Source organism: Telmatherina bonti (assembly GCF_933228915.1).
Source record: "Telmatherina bonti genome assembly, chromosome: 14".
Classification (NCBI taxonomy): Eukaryota; Metazoa; Chordata; class Actinopteri; order Atheriniformes; family Telmatherinidae; genus Telmatherina; species Telmatherina bonti.
The window spans coordinates 15702325-15709191 of NC_136612.1; positions in this window are offsets into that span (position 1 = coordinate 15702325).

Sequence of the window (6867 nt, forward strand, 5' to 3'; positions counted from 1 at the left end):
GACATGTGTTCACTCATGAAAAAGGGAAATCAAACCATTTCGGACATAATGATGACAAACTATTTGCATTTGCTGAAAAAAGAAGAAAATCAATCTAGCCATCTGTAAACACATCTTTAAAAAACAGACTAAATTATTTAAAAAAAAAAAAAAAAAAAAAATCAGATATGACTGTAAAATGTTGCAGTGTGGACTGGCGACCTGTCCGGGGTGTCCTCTGCCTCCCACACAAACACTGCTGGGATTGGCTCCAGACCCTTAAACAGATTAAGGGACGAGGGATCGACAATACCAACTTTTCCCTTTTCCTACGATACCATTAGTTCATGGCACTTTTTCATTGAAGCTGGGGTAGGTAATGTTGGGAGCTAGCAAGATTTGAGAGCGGCACCCTGTCTTGGCTCCTCCCCCTCCAATCAATAATCTGTTTAAGACACACCCGCCCCCCACTCCACCACCCCCACCCCCCACCTGACCTGAACTTGCACATCGCAGCAGAAGGCTTTCTCCACCAACGATTGTCTCATACTCAGATGTTTAGCAGGAAAAGGCAAACAAACCGAGCCGAGTCGGGAAATCCTTCCTGCATTTTCTGTCATGTTCGCCTTCAAAGTTTCTTCTTCACAACTTCATATTTTCATCCTAGCATGCCATTTATATGCAGGGTGTGGCTATCAGGTAAGCACTGATAGCCACACACCATACCTGTGGAGGGGGAGGAGGGGAGTCGGGAGAAGAAGCTTATACGAGACATAAGAAATGAACAACTTCACTTCAGAGTTTAGATTTACAGTAAACTGAGGGGCCTAACTATATTTCTTATTTGTTCTTGATTACAAAATGTACAGACTACTATCAGGATGAGGAACCACTTCACCCAGAGCAAAATGACCAACTATAGGTTTAATACTGAAAAAGATCATTTGGCCACTTAAAGGAAAAAATTTGCATTATATCAACATTTCAAGGGCCATATGGCATATGAATAAAACTCATATAAACCCTGAACCAAATGGTTATAAAATGATACTAAAATATAACACTGTGTAAATTACATAAAACATTAAGATGCTGCAGGGTAAGGACGGTTCCAGGAATGTAAATAATAAATGTTACTGTGCCTTCAGAAGAAGTCAGAAATGCACATTTTTACAGTCAGAAAGTTGGAAAGTGCTACTGAAATCAAAAGATTAATGAAGGTCAAGAACCTGCATTAATCAAATAATTATCATCATTGAATTTTTTTAAATACATCATCATAAGTAAAACTAGCATAATCACATCTGACATCCCATCACACAGAAGCAATATTCTTGTGCCGGTTGTCACTATAATTTTATTCTGCTATGTTCTGCAGTCATTTGCCAGACACCAAAGTAACTTACATGTGACCTAACCCACCATCGCGCCAAAAACAAAGTTTTCAAAATAAAGTAAGTTAATATGGCAAATAACCTTATGGGGACATCCTTTAAATATTGTGGTTTTTATAAGTCCAGATAGACTTTTAAGAGGTTCAGTTTTGGGTTTAGGAGACGAGTCAGAAAAATAGTTTTAGGATTATATGGTTTGGTTTTGGCTGATGCTGCAGTACAGAATGTCCCCACAGAGACACGAAGACAAACATCTGTGTGTGTGTGCCAACACTCTGGGTCCCTTTATTTTTACAACCTAAAGTCAATTTTCTGTCAACAATAGAGATGCTGTCATTCAGCACATACATGCATCTCTGATTATGCATGTCATTCATCATGTTTAGCCCCATCTTTGTGATAAGATTTGCTGAGATTTGTTGTGATTCGTGATTACACCACGCCTCATCCAAATGGACAATCACAAGCCTCTGCAGAGACCTCGCCACAGGAGACACACACAGCTGGTCTAGAGGAAGAGGGGAGGGACAGAGAGGGAAGCTATCTTTTTGTTTCCAAGCTGAGCTTTGAGGATGGTTGCTATGGAGACCAGCTTCAAATCTGCTCGCTGATGAAGGGCAGACAGTCTACTAGAGCACTCACACACACACACACACACACACACACACACACACACACACACACTGACACACTGACACACTTGCTGTTTCCAGTACCTGCAGATAGTGCTGCACTGCAGCAATGCAGCAATACAGAAATGCATCAGCAGATACAAAGCTGACCAATCAGCACCCTTCTTTGACACACACCTCTGAGCTGGAGCTGACCAAAGACCTGCTGGGAGGAAACTGGAATGATATGAAAAGAATAAAGAGAGTGATTAGAATGAATATGAGCTGAAGAGGGATGGGGAGTGCAAAGGGGGAAATCTCCTCTGACCTATATTCCCTCTGTCTCCGATGACCCCGGCTTTCAGAAATCATTGTATTATGAGCATTGTGTGGATGCTACCATGTGTATTAGAAAACACCCAACGGATCCAGACTGTACAAGTCAGCTGGAATCACATTAGATTCAACAAGACAGATAAAAACCAGCCTATTGGAACCTTTGACTTGTTCAATAAAAAGGAGTGATTATGATGCAGGATGGAGATCTGTGTAATCTCTGCAGCATTAACCTACATTTTTATTCTGACCACCGAGCAACTGAGAGGCTCCTGGCCAATCTGCAGCAGGTGAGGTCAGCGAGTTTATGAAGACAGAAACCATCATGTCACGATTTGTCCTACTTTTCTGCAGCTGCCGTGAAGTAAACCATGTGACACTGCAGCAGACAGAAGCTGGGAACATCTTAGCTTTTCTGGCATTAAATTCTAATAACTTCTGGTGATTTTTCACTGCTCTGCATCTTCCCTGGTGATTTCCATCCTGTTTCCAGCTACTTTTTCCTTCTATTTGTTCAAACTGACTATACAGGAGTTCCTTAGGATCATTATGTGCAATCAAACAGGTTTGTTATGATAATGTGACAAAAACATAAAAAATAAAAAAGTGAAAAAATGTAGGTGCTTTCTGGTTTCTGAGCCTATTTGGAACTTTAAGGAAGGAGCGAGTATTTCTTTTCACCATTCACAATGAGCTTTTTCTTAACTTAAGCTGTGGTGTCATTTATCCAAACTACAGAACATACACTGCAAAAACTCAGCCTTAAAAAACAAGAACAAACATATACAAAAATTAGATAAATGTTGCTTAAAGTAAGATAAATTATCTGCCAACAGAACAAGAAAATTTGCCTTGTCAAGATTTCTCAAAACAAGTAAAAATACTCTTAAAACAAGAGGAATTCTCTGGCATAAAAACTAAGAATTATCTCACCTTTAAAAAAAAATAAGCATATCTGTACTCAATTTAAGATTTTTAATCTTACTTAGATCTCAGTTTTTGCAGTGTAAAAAACACACACAACCCTTTAGGGCCACGTTCAGTCAAAGCTGGCTCAACATTAAACAAACGGTGATGGAAAAATAATTTCTCTGAATCCTTTCAGATCCTTGAACGAATTTTTACAAAGCACTTTTCTTTTTTTTTTTTATAGAGATTGCTGGAAGTTGCTATTTGAGCAAGTAAGCTGGTGTCTCTCGCAATCACTGAGGAATGCATGTGTGTGTTTGCTTGTGAGTGTGTGCACACAGCTGCAGCCCCACTAAGGGCCTCCTCAGCCTCAACAAAGAGCTGGAAGCTGGAGCCACTGGAGAGCACCACACACACCCCTCCTCCTTGTCTTCACCTCCATTCTCCACACACCAGCCAGGTCAAGGGTCAGCATGGGTGAGTGTGTGTGTGTGTGTCTATGTGTCCCCTATGTGTGTGAGCATGAGCTCCGTCCAGCTCCTACATCCTTTTATTGTCATGGCGACGACAAAGTAGCCGAGGCAAGATCAGCGGAGAGATTTTATGGCTTCTGCCGCTGTCTGACACATTATGAAATGTGTGTGATTCAGAGTGTGTGTGTGTGTGTGTGTGTGTGATGCCTGTAGCAGACAGAAACATATAGGTCAGTCAGAAGAGACAGAGCAGTCAGGCGTGACCAGAGTTGGTGCTAATGTGTTTGCATGTCTCTGGTCTCCGTGTTTGTTTCTGAGCCAGTGTCATGTGTATGGATGCATTTCAGTTTGTAAATATGTATAAAAAAAAGTGTGTGTGATTGTATGATGAATGTGTAACATCAACCCCCCTCCATCCCACCCATGTGTGTGTGTGTACCTGCATGGATTGATTGTTGGCATTGACTTCAGGGGAATTTGATCAGGATGCTGCTAAAAATACTCCTTCCTTCCTCTCAGTGAGTGCATGTGACATCACATCCTGTCTTCACAAACGGACGGTGTTAGCGTGGTCAGCAGGCCTCCATCCTCAGTACTTTCCTGCTTTTCTTAACACCTTGCATACATTCGTTAAGTCATACTGAAACACTGATACTTTATCTTATGAGTAACACGATACTCCTCAGCTCAGAGGGAAGGTGTGAAGCTCCATTTTTACCACTGATAAAAGAAAAGTACATTTAGTCACAATTTTTTAGATCGTCAGTCAAAATCTCACGATGATATTCATACATTTTGAGACACCAAATCTAAATCTTGAGATTCAAAGGAGTTCTAAATAGTCACAGTTTTTAAATATTTGATCAGACGTAATAGATCCCAAGTATGAATTATGAACACTTCAGTCAGAATTCAGTTATTTTTCATTTTGACCATTTTTTTAAAAACTTCTGAATCATCTGATGGTAATATCTCTAAATATTCACATATTGAGTCTAAGGCAACGTTCACACTGCAGGGCTCGCTGCTCATATCGGATGTTTCTGTGAGCTCCGAATTTTTTGAAAGTCTGTTCACATTTCCGATCAAATGTGACTTGTATGTGATCTCCTGTATGAACCTCGTGTGCACCAGAAGCGTCCGCATGCGTAGAAGACACGGCGACGTGCAGTGAGCGTGCGTGTGACGTCTTTGTGTTTGTGGAAGTAAATATGGATGGCAGCAGAGCATTTGCTACTTTAAAAGTTTTGTCCAACCGTAAAAGTTGAATAAAAGTTAAAAGTTTTGTCCAACCGTAAAAGTTGAATAAAAGTTAAAAGTTTTGTCCAACCGTAAAAGTTGAATAAAAGTTAAAAGTTTTGTCCAACCGTAGCCACAACATTGTAAATGGGTTCGTTTCAAGGAGACGTTTACAGAAGAGGAAGGTAAAAGTTTTGGTCAAGGCCTTTTGTGGAGCTGTGGCAGCAACAACTGTAGAGAGAAACGTTTGGGTTCGGAGTCGCAGTCAGGATTGGTGGGAGAGTGATGTGAGCACATTTCCGATAAAGAGTTCGTAAACAACAAACGCAGAATAACTACGTTTGTCGTGTGTCGATGAGGCGCTGGTCGGATTAATGCGACCTGACCGTTCAGACTGAAGTCTCATGGCAAAAGACCAGACACATATCGGGTTTAGGACCACATATCCAAGCGGCCTGGGTCGCATTTGAAAATATCAGATCTGTGTCGTTCAGACAGTTAAGAAAAGATCGGTTACAGGTCGCATAGGGGCAAAAACATTGGATTTAAGTCACTTCAGCCTGTAGTGTGAACGTAGCCTAATTTACTTTTTAAAAAATAAATATATCAAGTCATAATCTTAAGATATTTGGTTAATATTTGTCATGAGCCCTGAAGGAAGTGACAAGACATAGAGGAAGGATCACAAGGCAGCATACTAGAAGACATAGGAAGTAAGATTTGAGTGAGATTAAATGGTGAATAAAATATTAAATTCAAGCTGATAAAATGATCGACAAAGTATGTGACTGACTGACAAGGACAGCGATGACTCAGACAGGGTAGACAAGAAACTGGCGATTAACGAAATAAACAAAGTGTCGATTATACAGATGGAGCTGATTACAAATCAAAGTGTGTGTGTGTGTGTGTGTGTGTGTGTGTGTGTGTGGTTAACCAGGTTGAAACACAGATTGGAAGACCAGCAGTGACACGAATGGGAAGAAAATTTGATGTAAGAAGATAAACTCTGTACAGCAGAAATCCTCAGTCCTGGTCCTCCACGGCCTGCGTCCTGCTGGTTTTAAAGGTTTCCCTGCTACAAGACACCTGATTTATCAAGTACTGCACTAAACCTGTGCAGTACTTGATTAACCTGGGAAACTTATAAAACCTGCAGGCTCTGAAGGACCAACATGAAACCATGGGTCCCTGAGACCTACAGTCAGTTTCCTTCAATCGAAACTGTGAGCTACTGAGCAGAACTTTACAAGCCATCGGATCCAATTAGTTTGATTCAGGTGTTTCAGAGCAGGGAAACAACTAAAACCTGAACAGAAGACTAAAAAAAAAAAAAAAACCAACTGAACCAAAGAGCCTGGGATCATGACAACTAACAAGTCAAAGTTCTGAGTTAAAACCAAGTCAGGATATGGAGATACTTCCAGTTTTGGGAAAACAGGACACTGCCGTGGGTTTATTTTACTTATCATGTGATTGATCGCATCAGCTGATCACTTTATCAGAAATCTTAGCTGTCCAATGTTGCATCAAACACCTTCACGGCGCTGCATGTGTGCAACCAAAGTCCACGATCTGGTGGAATTTAAAAGGCTTAGCAACTTGTAACAACATTATTCATTCATTCATTCATTCATTTTCTAAACCTCTTAATCCAGTTCAGGGTCGCGGGGAAGCTGGAGCCTATCCCAGCTGGCTTTGGGCGACAGGCAGGGTACACCCTGGACAGCTCGCCAGTCCATCGCAGGGCAACTGCGATGGACTGAAGTAACAACTTTAAATGCAGTTAATTGAACGAGTGAGCTTTCATGACTCTCATGAAGAGGCGTTTTATTTCAGGAAAAACTTATAAAACTTTTCTTTTTCCTTGGGAGAGAGAGCTTCACCTGAACAGATTATAATGCTCATGCTGTTTCTTGTTACAAT